A 20298-nucleotide genomic window follows, 5' to 3' on the forward strand; every position below is an offset into this window, starting at 1 on the left:
GCACTCATTTTGATAATACAAAATATATATATATATATTTCATATATTTAATTTACACATTTAAAGACAAAGGCGGACGCTCGTGTGAGATATTGTAAGATGGAGAAGTCCCTGGTATACAAAAGGACATTTTTAAATCTTGAAGGCGAAGTTAAAGATTAAATTAGTATGTGAAAAATTTAATTTAACTGACGTTTGATTGCAATAAAATGGCTGCAAATTACGGCTTTTGCCATCATTTTTGATGATACAAAATAATTATCTTTGTATACATTTGATTTATATATTTTAAGACAGAGGTGGCCACACTCGCGACATATTGTAACATACAAAAGTCCCTAGTACAGAAAAGGACATTTTAAAAGCTTGAGGGAGAAATAAAAAATTAAACTATGTAAGGAACTGAATGAAACTGACGATTAACTAAAGTAGAAGTGCTACAAATTATGGTTTTTGCACTCACTTTCGAGGAAAACTAATAATTTAATTTACATATATTTCTTTTAAACAAGCAAGGCTTTAGGCAAAGACAACCACTCTCGAGAGATATCGTGAGATGGAAAAAGTTCTGGTTTAGAAAAAAAAATTTTGAAAGTTAAAAGGAGAAATAAAAGTGTTAGCTATTCATGGAATTGAATTAAAATGACATGTATAGAGACTGAAAGTGTTAATAATTATGATTTTGAACTCATTTTAATAATTAAAAATAATTTAATTTTTCCATATTTCCTTTAAACATTTGAAGGAAAAGACTCTCGTGAGATATTGTAAAGTATACAAGTTCTCTGCATAGAAAATGTCATCTTAAAAATTTGAAGGAGATATCAAAGATTAAACTATTTAATTTAAGTAAAAGTATTAATAATTAAGGTTTTTGCATTTATTTAAGCAATTAAATTGACACTTTTTTTATTTGTACTGTATGAAGAAGGAGTAATTTTAATTTATCCGTAATAGGTTTACTTTTTTCGACGAATGTATTTTTACTATAATTTTGGACTTGACTTATGAAGAGAAATGATGATTTTATATATTTATGATATATATATATATCTATATCTATATCTATATATATATATATATATATATATATATATATATATATATATATATATATATATATATATATATATATATATATATATATATATATATATATATATATATATATATATATATATATATATATATATATATATATATATATATATATAAAGAGAAATATATTGAAATATATTTCTTAAATATATATTATATATATATATAAAGAGAAATTCATATAGCTTATCATATAAAATTGATTTAATTTTTAAGGCCATTTTATGGAGGGAATAAGAGTAAGGAATTTTCAAAAATTAACCTTCTGTAAAGAAATGGCAGCAAATTTCATCTTCTTTGTTTGTAAGTATCAGAATTTTTAAATGTTGTGTTTATAACTACAAGCAAACTGTATGAGTAATGATGAAATAAATGAACTTATAATGTAGAGGCGCGACAATAGCTACGGAATATAAGCCTCTATTCTTGGCCCTATGTTTACCTTTATAGTTACGCAAGTGGAAACTTAAGTCCTTCATTACTAGTTTTGTTTACTATTTTCCAAAGCTTACAGCGGATGACCGCACAAATCAAAGGTTTGAAAATAGTTTCCCATTGAGCTTGATTTTGTTTTTTAACCGGTATCGAATAGCAGACGCAATTCTGAGTTAGCGACTATGAATTTTCAACCCCGTAGTCCTTTAATTTTGAACCCTACCCGAAAGAACAAGGAACTTCTAGATCAAGCGTTTGGGTCAGACTAGTCTTTAGCGGAGGACTTTTGGATGGAACTAGCCGCATTTGGCATTACATGGAGAGGAAAACAACGAAAACCTCCTATTTTTAACCCGAGGTCAAGGGGATTATTACCCACGATCTATCTACCACAGAGAATATTTCATGTCAACCCATCAGCTCATACAAAATTTATGAAGTTGTCAGGAAGACTATTTCTCGAGTCCTTATAAAGGATAAAATAAATATTGATAAATTACCGAGTTTACATAATGATTTATTTTTTTAGTATGAATAATAAAAGCAGCTTGTAGCTAACACATTTTTTGCAATTCATTTCTTTAATAAAAAATTTTTTTTTACAAAAAATAATTCAAAAATATAAATTAATTTCATAATTTTATCTAATCTGAATACAAATTTATATTTTCTCCTTTAGTCTGTATTGGCTCAAAGTGTTGAAAATATGCAACATCGATTACATTTATTACATACATTTCTATATAGTACACGTAGAAACGTGGAAGGATGTAGTAAACAAGATATCATAGCACCATAATATTTTACGAATAATTTCTTTTTTTCTTAAATATAAAATTTATGCCCAAGGATACATATAGCAATACAAATTTGAACACATTTGTTCATTTGTGCTGGCATTTGCTGAAATCATTAAAATGCAGTTTTTTCATGAAAAATGCAAAGAATGTCATAAGAAAAACTCAAAATTAATTTTAAATTAATAAAATCATTATTTTTTTAGTATATAATAAAAGTGGGGTTCCAATTGTTGCAAAATAATTGACGATTTGAAAGAAAAGGCAAAAAATTGACGTTAAGAAGACAACATGAGCTAAAGGGACCTGACAGACGGGTTCGGTAGCTTTAAGCCTTCATTACCACAGAATGAGAAGGAATATTGTTTTGTTTTTTTTAATTCGTGCTTCAATCAATCTACCTATTTATAAAAATTAAATAAAGAAATTAATTAAGTAATGAACAATTGGATTCTTTTATATTCTAGCAACATAAAACATATTGCTAGTAACATAAATAAACCATACTTTTCCTTTCAAATTTTGTCTGTACAATTTTGAGCTTTTGATAAATTTTCCCAATTCCCTATATAAAAGTTATTCATGTGGACTTTAAGTTAAAACTAACATAGGCGTGTACACATGGTAATTCTGAAATATTTATGAATGGTATTATAATATTTAATAATACCAATCCATACCATAATATTTATTTTTAGAATCTTCATGTCTTAGAAAATTGGCTAAGTACACTGAAAAAATAAGTATTAGAAAAACTATCTAAATATGGTAACATTTACTAAGTTTCCGGGTATACGAGAACACCAAAAAACTCCGTTATTTTTACCAAAGCATTTTGGTAAAATTAAAAATTAAATATGTTTTAAAATATGCGATAAAATTTTGAAAATGGATTAAAATTTAGTAATTTTATAATGATACCTTAGGGTATGACATAAAACTATTTATTTGGAAAAATTTACTTTACAGTTTTGTACTTTATGCTAAACGTGTTGTAATAAGAACTAGAATTTCAAAAAGAGCATTTTCGGTAAACGGTTATCATATGAACGGAAAAATTACCAAACTAATGGTTTAAGTGCCTTATATTTTAGTTTTATCAACCAGAACTATTTTTTTTTCAGAAATTTCATTACCATACATCACGGTAATTTTACACGAATTTTTTCGCCGTTTTCATTTTAATGTAAAATTTAAAAATTCAAGTCACAAAAATTTTTATCAATAGCATATAAAAGGACTTAGTGACTAATCAGTATAAAAGAGTGCTTGAAATAATCAAAAAGCTGTTTGTTTTACTTGAAATTATCAAATGTGGTTGTCTTTGCTAAGATATTGCTTTTAAGCTTCTTTCTAAATTTTAAGCATTCTTGACTTCTCTTTTCTGACCTTGATAATAGTGTGTGGTTATTTGAAAGTTCTTTTTTCTTGTATTCTTCCTTTATATAATAGCTATTATAATAATGTGAATTTTATTCTTTTACCTTACTCTTTCAAAGATTCTGAAAAGGTTTCATTAGCAGTTATTATTGAACACAAACAATTTGAAATACATAAAAATTGGACTACTCCTATTTTAAATTAAAATACTATATGTTACAACATTTTATATTCATAAAATTTCCATACTATATCAATATTTCTTTTTATTTACAAGAAAATAAATCATATTTCTTTCTAATGACGAAAAAAAGAGCATACATTTTACATTGCTTTGTCGGTAAAAGAGATTGTAACCATATGTATAACATATTTAGCTACAAGATCCAAACAGTAATATTTCTGCTTAGAAATGGAAAGACAATTAATATAATGATCGCTATAAAAGAAACAGAAGAATCAAGGGAAACCTATCACTTCTAAAGTACCAGCCATTACCGCCAACGCAAAAGCGCTTTCAATTATAACAACAACCGTCTCATAACTATAATTTACAGCTTCTGTTCTTTTGTCTAGCGCTTCCTAGTACTAATTTGAAAATAAGGAATTCTAATTTACAGTAATGGAAACTTTAATGGGTTATGATAATTACCTCCACTTTTTATTCAAAAACTTTTTGCGAAAGTTAAACCAAGTTTAAAATTGCTTTTAGTGCACCCTAATCAAAAAGTAAAGTTAAGCGAGGCGTTTTAGGGCATAGCTTATTTTACTTAGTTGGTATTCAGATTTTTTTCGAAAAATCTGCTTTTTCTTACCTTATAGAAGATAAAATATTTTTTAAATACGCACACAGTGAAGGAGATTTTTTTACAAAAAAGTTAAATTTACAAAAGGAAAAATTAAATTTCGAAAAGTAAAATTAAATAGAAAAATTTATATTTCAATATATCTGGCAAGCAAGTAATGTTGAATGATGTAATTTTTACAAAATTTAAGATTTAATTTATAAAATGCTTGAAAAATTTTGCTTTAAACTTATTTATTTATATCAAAGCGAATAAATATATATTCTAACAGTTTTTTTTGGTAAATATTTACTTAGATATTATTCATATTCACGCTGTTTTTCAAGATTAAAATTATTTTGTAATTTAATGCACGTAGAAAATATATCTGGTAAAATTACCGCACTATAATGAAGTTTCTGGCAAAAAACACATAATTCTCGTTCATAAAACAAAGTTAAGAATTTGAACCATTTATTTGGTAATTTTCCGCTCGGCGACGGTGTGTTAAAATTTTTGGTTTTCAAAATTATAATTTTTATTACCACACATTTAGAAAAAAATACGAAACTGAAAATTACACGCTCTATGTTTTCTTGATAAATTTAACGAATTTTGCACTTATCAAACCACATTTCATTCTTAATTTTATCAAAATCATTATTAAAGCACTCACTTCAGCAAAAATTACCAAGCATTTTGGTGTTCACAAAGAGCTAGGAACTAATTTTTACCGTATTTTGGAAGGTTTGGATTGTTAGTCTTAGAAACCCATTCATTTTTTTTCAATCAATTTCGATTCATTTTTGATCCGACAATGAAAGGTTGTTGCAAACGGGAGTTAATTCATTTTTGATTTAAAAAAAACTTGATAACAAATAACAAATGCACCGAAACGATATTATTGTTCAATACTTAATTCATACAAAATGATGAATGTAAACTCAAATATATTTATGGTCCGATAAATTTGATTCCAAAAGTTGTTTTTCAGAATTATTTTCAAAATATACTATAGAAGTATAGAATTAAACAAACAAATTATCGCGAATAATCAGTCATTAAGTATAATGCTTGTATAGCTACGACGTTAGAAAGGTTTGCGATACAAATATTTAGCTTTCCCAAATTGCAAATAATAATAATAATTATTAATATCTTTTTCAGAAATTTGGTTTATGAATAGGGGAGAGTCGGGTAGCCCCGCCCAGCGGGTACCCCCGCCCACTGTCAATTTCATATGTATAGAATATTTTTTCAAGTCAATGAGCCATGGGACATTAATTGTTATATTAAAAAAAAAAGATTATTTTCAAAGTTTAAAGTATTTATGCAGCTGTTAACACGATAAACAATAGTTTTGAAAATATGCTGAGTACAGTAGTCATGAAATTAAGAAAAATTGGTTGAATGTTTCGATTAAACTTCATTTGAATACTAAAAAAATAATTTTTTCTATACATACAGCATTAAAGTATGTTGTCTTAAGTTTAATTTGCACAAAGAAAGAAGTCTATATGTGAAAAATTGTTCGAGTAATTACAAATTTACAAAAACAAATATTTGATTTCGGGTAGCCCCGCTCACATGAACGTCGGGTATCAACGACCAATTTTATTTCGTCGATAAATGAACGGTTGCAAAGATTATTATTTTATTGCTTCAAATTTGAATGTTATATGCATTTTTAACAACAAATATTGTTGTTATAAAAATTATTGTTATTAAATGATAGAATTCATTAAAAGTATATAAATATGTAATAAACAAAATAATTTTGTGATAAAAATGATAAACGAGGTTAACCTATTATCGGTACATTGGTCATTTTCATTTACATCTGAAAAAACAATCAAAAAACATAATTTTTGTAACTGGGCGGGGCTACCCGACACATTTTGAAAAGAGCTGAAAAACATGTTTTTTAAATTTCTATTTTTTAAGTTAAACTATTATTTTTTTGGTTCATTCTTTTTGCATTATTTAATTAGATGATAAAACAATAAAAACATACAAAAATATTGATTATTACTCATTATTATACAGAAATATAAGCACTACTACTTAAGTGAACGGGGCTACCCGACTCTCCCCTATATGCTTATCTATAAATATATGCTCTAGTCGATAAGTTTATGCTATATTAAGGATTCATATACAGGTATATTATAAGAGTATTCATTCATATTTAAAACTTTTCTGCGATTATCCTAGTTCGAATCAATTGTTATCACGTCCAATTTATGTATCAAATTATTTTATCATAGTGAAATGTTGAAATAAACATTTGGACTATGGTTACTAGGATTAACTCATTCCAATATTTTCCAGAGGATTTAAAGTTGTTTTCGGTTTATCTTAGAATATCAACTTTTAATTTATCTAACGTTTCAATTTATCACACAGTCTTAGAATGAACATGATAAGAATTTCTCCACACTCTCAAAAATAAAACTCTTACTTTTGACGATTCTGCTACCCTTAAACTATATTTCGTTAATTTGCAGAGTAATTTTGTCACGAAATCACAGGATTTGTGACAAAACGCGAACTTTGAAGTATATGACGAAAATGTTTCCTCTACATAAACCCTGGTTGAAGTACATTATGGGAGATTAGTTGAGTAAAATTACAAAACTGAAATGAAAAATTGGACGATCGAAATAAAGTGACGAAGTAAGCCGACTAGCTTATATGGTTGTACTGTACTAGAAGATCCCTGATTCAAATCCCTCTTCGATCTCCATGTATTTTGTCTCTCTGTTTTGTCTGACTTCTTGTGTTATGATATTGATCCAGTTATATGGCGCCCACGATAAAATGACAATTAGAAAAGTTAGATACTTCAGGTATTTTTTAGAGAGGAAATACTTATATACTCCTCAGCTGTACAGTCCAGGAAGATCCTTGTCCTCCTTTACTACTCAGCACCACTTTTTCTAGTCCTTGGACTTTATCCTCCAATTTAAGATTTTCATTCTTTTCATCTCTATTTCTTCCTCATCAAGACATCTTTTTCTAGAGCATCCGACCTTTCTCTTTCCTTTTAGTTTTCCTTTATAGATTTTCTTTGTTACTCTCTCTTCCCTCATTCGCTCCAGATGTCCGAACTATTGTATTCTTTATGGTTTTATTAAATTTACTATGTATTCTTCTTTATATAGTTTGCTTAACTCTAAATTACTTATTTCTCCAAATTTAGATCCTTGATTGGCCCATATATTTTCCTGAGAATCTTGCTGCTTATGTGACTATGGGCCGAAATATTTTTTTAGATAATTGTAGTTTCAATTTTCTCGAAAGATTTAAACTACTTATGCATCAAAAAGTAACATTTCTTCCCAGCTGCCAGTCAGCCTTCATTTCTGGGTTTAATTCCTTTTTCAGTATTAATCAAATTTTGTCACTCTCTCATAACCATGTTCAGTATTTACTGCACTCGCGGTAGATTCATTTTCTCTGTCCATAATAACGCATTTAGTCTTTTCCCTGCAGACCAAAAGTCTCCCAGTCCTTGCCCACTTTTTTAAAATCTTAATATGTTTCTATGTGCACATTTTTCTGTTCTTGACATTGAGTCTACATCATTTCATGATATCATGTTTGTAATGATTGGTTTATAATTGTGCATTTTCGACCGGAATAAATCTATATCTATATGGAAATATAGTGACGAAACATTTCGTTAATTTTGATGGAATTCTTTACCTTTTAGAATTGACGATAGTTGTTTCGTTACTTTGACTAAAAATTCGTATAAGCAGGAAATGGTTTCGTCAAAAACAGAGAAAGTTTCTCGATGTTTAAGTATCCATTTCTTACAGTGTAAATAGAACAGCAAATGCAACATATTATTTTGAATTCTATTAATCTCATTTAAGGTATAAGAAACCATTTCAGTAATACTTATTAACTATATTTTATTTATTCAAAGTTTCAACCTCCTTACCTTTAATAAGCTTTTAATAAAACTTAACAAATCTTTCAATTATCCACTTACATTTTGTTTCTGAAAATAGCTTATTGAAAATAACTTGTAAACTTTTAACTTTGTCAAAAGAAAAAGAAAACTTGAATATACTAAAAGTTTTATTAAAGAGATGATTAGTTAAATCATTAATTATTATAATTTATTCAGTAACTCATGAAGTATCATTAAATGTAAATTTCGCATAAACAAATAAAAGCTGAAAACTTATTTTTCACTGATAAATTTCTGATTCTTCAAATTTTCGAGAACTTTTGAAACTTTCCTTTATATCTTATTTGAGATAAAAATTTATAATGAATAGGGTTAAGGAGTTCCTCACGCTTTGTTTCGTGTTTGATGGTTGTTTGTTTGGAAACTTCATTGAAATAGACGTTGCTCATATTTTCCACTTTATTTTTCTTTCTCTACTGTATTCAAGGGAAAAATTATTCTTATTTTTTTGGCATATCGAATAGTTTAAAATTACCTAAGATGTTTTTGATTATTGCGTAAATCAAATACTTTTAGTATTTAAATGAAGCTCGTTGTTGTTGCTTTCATGTTAAACATACTCCACCAAGTTGTGAAATGCTCACTATTCTATAATGAATTTATAAAATTCTCTGGCTAGTCACGCACGTTGAAAATTACATTTTGACTAGCCGTAATCATATTTTTGCATAAACCGCTAACTCATGTGCAAAAACGTATACAGGGATACCACTTACAAAGAAATTACATCAAATGAAACTGAAGGTTTTGATATCAAATAAAACTTTTCTGGGATATTTCGAGCTCTTGAATTTGAAAAAGTCATTTATTTTGAAAACAATTGAGCTGTTCCTAATATTTAACAAAGAAGTTTTACACAAAATTCCGAATCTGTAAGAATTTTATAGTGCTTAAAAACCAATCGTTTGAAAAAAATCGGGCAAATCAGGCAGAGTAGAATACGTATTAGGCTCTATACGTTTTTTAGATTTTAGTAAAATTTCAGGGTATATTAATTGTGTAAAAATGCTAGAAACGTTTAGTTGTTTCATTTCTGCAAAGAAAAAAACTTTTATTTAAAATTTTCTGACGATCAGACCTGAAGATTCTCTGAAATTCCAAGGAAAATAAACATCTTTTTTCACGTGGCCATGCTTTTTTGTGAATTGATTAATCCACGTTATTGGTTATTTTATATTCTACTATTCATACAATTACTATTAAGACAACATACTTATAATGAATCTGCTCGGAGATCGAAGGTTAAGCAAAAAATTTCGAAATAAAGCTAATTTTTTATATTTTGACCATCAAAATCAATTTGTACTAAAGAAGAACTTCACTGATATATATTTCAATAGATACCTTCTAATAAGAAGTATCTGAAAAAAAATAAAGATATGTGGAATATACATTTGATGTGACCTGAAAATTGACCCTAAAATTGAAATGAAATAAATTGAAATTTTGCACAATTTCAAGGGAATTTTCTTTTCCAAAAATAAAAAAAACAGTACAGGTCTAAAAGTTTTACATAAGAAAATAACTTTGAAATTTTAATAATGACAAATATATCAAATATGCCTGACTGTTAAAAAATTGGCTATTAAAAACAAAATCGCATTATTTTCAGAAAATATTTCGAAACGTTGGAATTCTAATTCTTGTTTGAATATGGGAAATGCAGCTGAGAAATTTTTTAAAATAATATTAAATTTTTGCTAAAAAAACAATTTTGTCTTTAAAAAACATCTTTTAATCTAAATAAAAAAAATCTTAATGAGTTAAATTTTAGTGTATTTTTTATTTGGTATTGTATATAGTTAGTAAACCTCAATGCTTATTTATATCATACTAAATTCGAAAAATTTAAAATCTGTCATGTAAAACACGGTAATTTTTTCATATCAAAAATATTTTTTATCAAAATTGTAAAAATAAAGGAGATCTTGAGAACCCCATGCTTGAGATGATATCTATACATGTGGTCTAGCTTAACAGAACAAGAAAGTTCATTTCATTTTTTTCCTGGTTTCAGTTTTTTTTCTTCTCCTTGATAAATACACTGAAAAGAGAGGGAGAAAGAGTTATCTTGAACGCTCCATTTTAAAAAGTAGAAAAAAAGAGTCTCATTATTTGGATATTAAAGTTTGATAGGGCTTCGGAAACGAAACAATTATAGCAGCGTTATGCTTAAAAGTACCAAGTATCACCGCTCATAATATATCAGTGATAAGTCTTAAAAATACAAAAATTGACTTAAATTTAATTTTCTTTATGTCATTAGGTATATTTGAATTTTATTTCTTCGAACTTTAAAAAGAACAATGGACTCTAAAAGAGGTGGGTTTAAAATGTCCGCATCACCCATTCAAAAGCAATTATTTCATTGGGACTTTTCTACATGTTTAAAAATACTCTATTTTTCCGAGATAAGCTTAAGTTTCTAGGCGAAAATAAAAAACGGTTTCTTCGAATATAAAATGAGATTTTATTCAGTGTCTCCATCATACTGGAAAAAGAGTGATTTAAATAAATGGCAGTTTTTGGAGAATGTTTTTTAAATGAGATGCAATTCAAGTTAGAAATATGAAAATTCTATACTTCCGTTTTTTTTAATATCAACGAAAATAGTGCATTAAAACAAGCTTGTCCTAACTTTTTTTTTTACTTTTGAAATCTTAATAACATAACAGTTTGCACTGAGTTCTTCGGTTTCTTTGCAAACTTTTTTCTGCGCGCCTATAAATTTTATGATATTAACATATATGAATTTTATATCAAATTAAGTGCTAAAAATAGTAAATGCTATATAAATAGTAATAGTCAATAAAGTTAATGCTTATTCTCATTAATTAAACATTGTAATTTGTGAAATACTTCAGTGTTAATTAAAAAGTTTGAATGCAAAATATTTAATAAACATAATTTTATAGATCAGCATTTTTTTCCATTTGTTCAAATCATATGCAGACAAGAGTGGAAAAATTGCCCTTGCTGTTTATTAGACATCAAAAAATGGTGCTATCGTAACTGCTACATTTTTACACTTATCTGATTTAAAAAAAAATATTATCGAAGATGCATCGAACAAGGCTTAATGCATCTTATTTTTTTACTCTCCTTGCCCGAATACAAATTATTAATTTATTTAAATACACATATACAAGTCTTCCATGTACAAATTAATGAAAACAAATGGATAAACCTATTTCCAATGTGTCAAAAAATTAACAACAGTGTTATAATTCATTTACACATTTAATGAAAACATAAATCGAAATTTTGTATTTTACTAGTAAAAAAGTATTAAGTATTTGTCTTTAATAGATATATTTTTCGAAAATTGAAGTTTAAATTGATAGAAAAAGTATTTGTCTATAATTGATATTCTTATTTACATCTCACTACTACATCGCAAAATCATTTTTGTATAGAGAACAAGGTAACACATTGTAAAAAATAACTGCAAATTTTACAGAAAACAAAATAAAAAGGTTAGAAAAAATTGTTTCTTCTGTTTTTTGGTCGACATTCATGAAATGTAAAAAAAAATCCCGTTTTTATAGTTAAGGACTTCCAGCTTGTATTTGACAATTTAAAGCTGTTTTGTTTACAAAACGGTTTTTCCCTGTTTTTCACCCTAACCATAAACAGATTTAAACCGTCAAATCACATTCTGGTTTTCGCTTGCCATAAAATAACTTTTCCTTTTTTCCAAGTAATTTTAAAGTTACTTTCTTTGAGTGATTTTACTTTTCAGCATTTATTTTAAATTTATTGAACACAGTAGAAATAAAGTTATGATTCGACTTTCTTATCAAGTAAATATTCTACCTGATTATTATCTGTCTTTAGATATAATTTTTTGGTAAGTAAAGCAGCCAGACATTTTTATAAGGATTGTAAGAACGGAAAATTATATGACTATAGTTATAAAAGATCCTATGCTTAAATTTGATTTCAATAAGTAATATTTTTAAGATATAGGCAGTGGCTAGACTAGAGCTGTCTACTCAAGGGATAGCGTGTTCGCATCTCAATGAGAATACCCAAGATCGAATCCCAGCACCGACTAGCCGTACGAATTCTGCTCTCGTCTCGTCACTTGAACTAGTGAAATTTCTCGCTGACATGGATGCTTTATAATGCTTTTTTTTGGTTAAAACAACACAGTTTGTTGTTAAAATAATGAATTATTTAAATACTGGCTCCTTTCTGCGAAATAAATAGCTTTACAGCTAACAGTTTATTTCCCTGTAAATTTTTACAGTGTAAAATCCCTTTTTACCACAAAATTTTATACCTTAATTTTTACAGTAATCTTTATTTTTTGCAGTAATCTTTATTTTTTTACTCTAATTCTTATTTCATTTCTATTTGCTTACTGTAAGTATTAGAGTAAAAATTATGGTATACCAGGTTTTTTTTAATAAACATTTACGGAGAAAATTGATTTTACGGTAACAAGTAACGGGCATATTTCAGGTAACATACACTTTTGAGCCCTGTTCTTAAATAATATTTACCTAGATAACTAGATATAATTAATTATAAATGACATAATTTGTTTTCATTCTTATATAGGTAATTTCAAAAGTTTTGCCGTAACAATAAAATATCATTGTTTTTTTTTTAAGTAGACTGAATGTGGATATTTTATCAGTTACGTTGCTTATCTTACTAGAGCTTGTTTTCCTCAATGAAATATAATCCCATAACATCTGCATAATCCATCTTCTTTGCTGTAAAAAAATATAATAACTATTGAAATAAATTGTACAGTTTTTCTTAAGGCAAATCGAAATGAATAAATGTATGAGTTTTTTTTTAAATTTACTTTAAGACTTTTAAATAAGTGTATCAAGGAAAAATCCGTTTGCCGAAAAAACTAGGCAACAAATTGATGCTAAATTGAAACAAAAAGCTCAAGCAAGGTTGTAATGTAATGTTCTGAAATGAGCAATTTTTGAGGTTTTGAGGAAAAAACATGTAAACAAAACAAAATTTTCTTTGAACATTTTACAAATAAAAGTATAAATAAACAACATGAAACGTGTTAAGTAGTTGTAAATCCTTATTCATACTAAATATCTTACAAACCTTAAGAGACATAAAACATCATCATTAAACAACAATACTTTTTACTGTTTTATTTCTCAAATTGATCAAGACAATGAAAATAAATAAAGTGGTCGATTAAGTATAAGAGGAGTTGAAAATACTTTTCACTAGCTTGAAGTACCATAAAAAATGCTATCAAAGTTTTGAAATGCATTAAGTGTTTAAAAAAAACCGACTAATTTTTATTATTTTCTATCCAATTGTTAGCGAATGGTTAGTCACTAATGAAGTTCCTTTTTTGTTTAAATTTTCTTCTTCATTCATATAAGAATAAAAAAATAATAGGAATATTTATGATTAAGCAATAGATAATAACAAATTTATTTTCATAACTGTAATTCTTGTATATTTTTCAGCCACTCCTTACCCAGGAGAAATATTTACAATAAATAATATAAATTTTAATGTTCAACTAAGCATAGTAATTTAAAATATAAGTAGAAAACATATTAAGGCAATTTAATTTGTCACTACCTTTTTCAAAAGTATTTTAATAAAAAAAACAAGTGAATTGAATTTAAACTTTTTACAAATAAAATTGTAAATAAACAACATGAAATATTTCTGATATAAGAATATTCATTCATATAAGAATTTCATTCATATAAGAATAAAAAAATAATAGGAATATTTATGATTAAGCAATAGATAATAAAAAATTTATTTTCATAACTGTAATTCTTGTATATTTTTCAGCCACTCCTTACCCAGGAGAAATATTTGCAATAAATAATATAAATTTTAATGTTCAACTAAGCATAATAATTTAAAATATAAGTAGAAAACATATTAAGGCAATTTAATTTCTCACTACCTTTTACAAAAGTATTTTAATAAAAAAAACAACTGAATTGAATTTAAACTTTTTACAAATGAAATTGTAAATAAACAACATGAAATATTTCTGATAGGTATAAGCTCTTTAGTATAGTAAAGATCTTAAAGTATTACAGTACTTAATTGTCATAAAACAGCGCTATTTAAAAACAATATATTTTATTATTTAATCTCTTAAATTGCTTAAACAGTGGTAATCAATAAAATGGTAGATTAAGTAGACGTTGAAAACACATTTAAATAGTGTGAAGTAACATAAAATCGTTTTCAAATTTTTGAGATGCAATATAAAAAAATTTGTAATTTTTATTATTTTGAATCCGATTTTTAGACAAGGGGTTTTTGCTAATGAAGTCTCTTTTTCGTTTGCTTTTGATTCTCTATTCAAGTAAGGAAAACAAATAATAGGAATATTTATGACTTAGCGCATGATAAAAATTTAATTTTATAAATATATTCAGACGTAGTTATTGCATATTTTAAAGCCACTCTCTACCGAAGAGAAATATTCACAATGAACAATATATATGTTAATGTTAAATAAAGGATAGTTACTTGAAATACTTCAAAATATTGCAATGCATTAAATATTTAAAAAAAATTGACTAATTTTTATAATTTTGAATCCAATTGTTAGACAATGGTTTGTCACTAATAAAGTTTCTCTTCGGTTTCCATTTACTTCTCCATTGATGTAATAATAATGAATATTTATGACTAATTTGTGAATGATAAAAATTTAATTTTCTGCATTTTAAAGCCACTCTCCTTCTAGACTTCTCATTTAAACTGAATAATATACATGTTAATATCAAATAAAGCATAGTTATTTAAAATATTAGTGAAAAAAAAACATATTGAAGCAATTTCATTTGTCTCTGCCTTTTATGAAAGTATTTTAATAAAAGAACAAGTGCTTTATTAATATGAAATTTTGGAATTCTTTTATATACCTACTTAGAACTGCACGACATTGCGTGTTATTTGTAATGGCAAAAAATGAAAAAAAAAATATATATATGTGCATTCGCCACTATTTTGATATGCGTGCTGAAGGTTATTATACTCATGGTTGGCAATAAAGTTATCATTTTCAACGCTTTCGTAAGTCGCCTTTACTTTATTGTACTAAGATGATGCTAATTCGAGACGCTTGGTTCTAAGATTTAATTTCGGACGGCACGAGATGGTCTGTTTCGTTTTAGTCTTCATTTCTTCAATCAAAGATTGTCTTAATGTTTAATAATTAGCTCTATTCTTGACTTATTTATTTATTATTTTCATTTATTTATTTTCAAATATTAGCTGTGATTTACTTCTGCTTGACATTGTTTGTATTTTTATGGATGAATTTCTTCCAGTGAAGAAACAAAAAATACGAAACTGAACTTAAATGTATCCATATTCTCACTATATAAAACACTTTTGACGATTTAACAATTCTTGGGTTGTATGTCGTTAGGATACGATTTAGAATAATTTCATCACGAAATCACGTGATTGCGAAGAAAAGCGAACTCTCAAATATATGAAGAAAATGTTTCCTCAACTCGCTACCTCATCGTAGTGCATTGTGGGAAATGCTCAACTGAATGACGGAAGTTTAAGAAAAACTAGGCGATCGAAATAAAGACTCGTAATAATCTGACCGTTCTGTATGATGGTTAAGAGCTTGGCCATCACCTCCTGCATCAGAAAGCCTCCACACGGTTTTTTATAAGTAGTTTGCGCAGATTATTTAAAAAACGACCCACTTGTGCGCCCGAACCCAAATTCTATTTTAAATGTACTTGAGATAAATTTATCAAATTTCACGAGATGTTGGCTCGGAGCATATACCAAGGTGCAGAATTTCAATAAAACATCCTTTTCATAGATTTTTCATTAAATTATATTAATTTAAGTCAAAAAGAAGTGAAAAATATTATATTAAGCATTTTAATAGTTTTTTTTTTCCTTTTTATGAAATACAGCATTAGAAACTGGTGTCTCTTTTTGCGTTAAAGGTAAAATTTTCGAAACACTGCAAACTTCAAAATAGATTTTCAAATTGAAAGTTATCAGCTGTTATTTAGATTCAAGAGAAACCGTAATTCAGAGTTTTTTTTTTTAATTTATAAAATTAAATTTTAATTTTTTTCTAATATAAATGAAGAAAAAAACTACTTCTTTCGGATTTTATATTTTAGAACAAATATGAGTCCGACAATCTAACAGAAATTTTAGTATCTGCAAATTGATTTTTTTTTTTAAATTAAGAAAATAAAAACATACCATATATTTTTACTTGTAATTAAAGCTTCAGAAAATATAAATATATATATAAAAGAACAACCGGCATCCCATCTGCGCCGCAGCATTTACACAATAATATCGAATCTACCTTTTTATCTTAACTATTCATACTAGTAAGAAAAGTAATGGTGCCATATGAAAAATTATCTGAAAATAAAATTGAAGTTCAAAAGTTGTATAATCTTAATTTCAAGCGGCTAACACTGTTTAAAAATACAGTTTTGCAAAGAAAAAAAAATACTTTTTTACTTACAGTGTTTTGAAACGGCACAAGCGTACATACAGACATTGATAAAGTTTTCGTCTTAAAAAAGACTTTTTTCTAAATAAATAAATATCAAACACTTAAAAAAATAAAAGCTTTTGATTAGGTTTATGAAATAAAAGTATTTAGAGGAAAAATAATTCGTGAATGATTTTCTTCTTGAAGAAATCTGGCATTTGCAGGTATTTATCTCTAATTAAGTTATTGACATCCATTTAGAATCCATAAATACGATTTCAATAACAAAGTGTTGTTTTTATACAAGAAGCAAAAAAAAAACATAAAGCATAAAAATACTAGATTCAATGAATTGATTCTTTCTATCAACCATATTCCTTTTATCCACAACTATAAACGAAAGTTAGAAACCTTATAAGAAATTTAAAGATGATAAACTGGAAAGTTTATTACTTGGACTTTTATTCTGTAAAACCTATTGCTCTTTTTCATCTAAGAAAGAAGTATTTGGCATTTATTGGAGTCAACGTATATACTATTTATTTACCATTGTACTGCGTACTTCTTGTCGGTACTCAGGCTTAAATTGGAGAGGACAGCGTCAGCAACTAAGGCAGAGATGCTTTTAGGCACATCCGCAACAGTTCAGAACAATTTTGTGCTTTGATACAAGTAATTTAATTATACAATTAATTAAATTATGCTAGTAAAATAATTATGTTAGAAAAATAATTATACTAGCAAGGAGAGTTACCATGTAATCTGAAAAAGTATCTGAAAATAAAATTGAAATTTAAAAGTTGAATAGCTTTGTTTGATAGAGTCTAACACTGTTAAAAAACACAATTTTGCTCAAAATAATTTCTGGTCTGTAGTTCTTTGCAACGAGAGAAGCTTATAGATATTATTTAAGTTTTATTTTAAAAAAAATTAATTTTTTGTTCTAAATAAATTCATATTAAAACAAGTAAAAAAGTTTCTTTAAAGGTTTATAAATTAAAATATTCTGAAAAACAAAGATTCTGGAGGGATCTGTTTCTTCTTAAAAGAAATATGACATTTGTAGATAATATTCTCTATCTAAATTGTTAAAATCTATTAATAATTCATAAATATCTTTTTTTAATGAGTTGTTTTTATACAGGAAAAAAACATTTACCAATATAATACATAAAGATACTAAATAGGAATCTCACTGAAATATAATCTTTCTTAGTTACCATATACATTTTATCCACTACTATAAGTAAACCTTAAGCTTATAAGAACCTTAATTATGAGAAACTGGAAAGTTTATTACTTGGACGTTTATTCTGTAAAACCTTATTGCTCATCTTCATCTAAGAAATAAGCGACTGGCATTGATTGGCGTCAACGTATATTGCATTTATTTACCATTGGACTTCGTGCTGGTTGATGGTATTCAGGCTTAATTTGGAGAGGACAGTGTCAACAACTAAGGCAGAGATGCTTTAGCTCCCGAGGCACATCTGCAACTGTTCAAACAGAGCGACTCTGCGGTTCTCTTCGATAAGAAAGTTTTCCACTGTTCCTTAGGTCTTTGTGTTCACCATCCTTAGGGGAAGTATTGGACGGCGAAAATCAAGGAGAAAGTCAAATATATATTCTTTCTACATCCTAAATATTTTTCGCTTTATAAAAGATTGAATTCTGTAGTAGCTTTGGGAATAAGGTATTTTTAATTTGGAGGATGGAATCGTGCATTGAATGGACATAAAAAGTTTTTTTTTGTAAATGTTGAATCAAAATATTCATGTTATGATACATCTATAAATAAAATGGATTAACAAAAATTCTTGTGTTTCCAATCTATTTTAGGTGAATGTACTTCGAACAGCAGGGAACCTTTTAATTTTTTTGGTGCATATTTTAAAATACTAATATTTTAAATTATTATTTTGCAATTTATATTTATCTAAATACTGTGCAATAAAATCTAGAATATACAATGCAATTTACAATGTTTGAAAAATTATAGATTTTATGTTTTGTCAATAAAAAATTAATTTCTGAAATGTTTTAATCTAGTTTTCTAAATACAAGTGAAATTTATTTGCAAAAAAATAAATGAAAGCAGTAACAGAACAGTTACATTTTAATCAATAATATATGTATTCTGTGAAAATTACTTTTATGTTGAAAAGTTTTACTTAAAGTAATGCGTTTAGAGCTAAGAGAGTAGAGGATAAAGCCCAAAAACATGATTGAAACAGAAAATATATTTTATCCTTATAACTATCAACAATTTATCCTTATATCTTATAAATTTATCCTTATATTAATTTATCTACATAACATTAATTCAAATTACCAAATCATTAAATTTTGATTATCTCAGTGGAAAAATCCAAGCGAGATTCTTTAAGTGTATTTGCCATAAGAGAATGTTCCAAGTATATTTTGCAACAAATTATCCACTACTTCTATAAAAAATTTTCTTCTTAGCTACATATCAAAACGTTGATAATGAGAGCTCGTGATTAAAAAAAAATTATCTATTTGCCAAAAAATTTACAACAGTTGTAAACAAATTTGCCAAAAAAAATGAAACTGAAGAAACTTAACATCCATAAAAAATAGTTGCGTATAAGCTTCAAAAATATTTTAATCATTTTCTTGGAATGTCATTTAGAGCCAACAACTTCTCAGTTCTCTAAGCAACATTATACATAATATAAAACTATCTAAAATTCCAAAAGATAATTTAAAGCTTTAACACTAGAAAGACGTAGGTGGACAATTTGGCGCCTCTCTTTTTCTTGTTGCTCTGTAAATCAAAATATAACTTAAAAAAAGTGTTGGATGCTTCTGAATTTTAATAATTTCATTAAATTCAAGTACTTATTTAATTATTCATGTGTAAGTCTTATAGAATCGTATCGATAAAACTTTAAACCTCGAATGACGGGAATTTCCAAAATGGCCCCTTATGTATTTTAGTAGTTATCCCATAACCTAACGTAGTTTTGGGTATAAAATACAAATCAGTAGGTAAAAAGTACCTCATTTTTATTACAAAAAAAGACTATAAAAAGGAAGACATCAAATTAATTTCAATTATTATTTGCAGAGAAAATGAAACTCAATTATCTAAGAAACTAATGTATAAGTATAATTAAAAAAATCAGTGCTCCGTTTTATCAAATATTTCCGTTGATCAAATCGAGTAAAATACCATAGCATTCAAATGATCAAGTCTTTAATATGTTTTATATTAAATTAGCATGATTATATTTCAATATTACTTTATGTCTATTTAATATACACACAAGCAATATAGGAATTACCAAACTTTCTAATGTTAATACTCTTAGTTTTCTTTCGAACTGCAACAATATCTGA

General features: G+C 26.7%; 1 long non-coding RNA gene across 3 annotated transcripts in view; it reads left to right on the forward strand.

The window, feature by feature from the left end:
* Positions 1 to 20298, forward strand: part of LOC139427210 (uncharacterized) — a 95840-nt gene that overhangs the window by 24356 nt on the left and 51186 nt on the right. For all 3 annotated transcript variants that reach the window (XR_015430722.1, XR_015430721.1, XR_011638347.2), the window contains one exon: positions 1315 to 1401. This is a non-coding gene — a long non-coding RNA (uncharacterized LOC139427210). The remainder of the gene's footprint in view (positions 1 to 1314; positions 1402 to 20298) is intronic.

The sequence above is a fragment of the Parasteatoda tepidariorum genome, chromosome 12 (genome assembly GCF_982258835.1).
Source record: "Parasteatoda tepidariorum strain Cologne lab strain chromosome 12, Ptep-v5.0, whole genome shotgun sequence".
In the NCBI taxonomy this organism is placed as follows: Eukaryota; Metazoa; Arthropoda; class Arachnida; order Araneae; family Theridiidae; genus Parasteatoda; species Parasteatoda tepidariorum.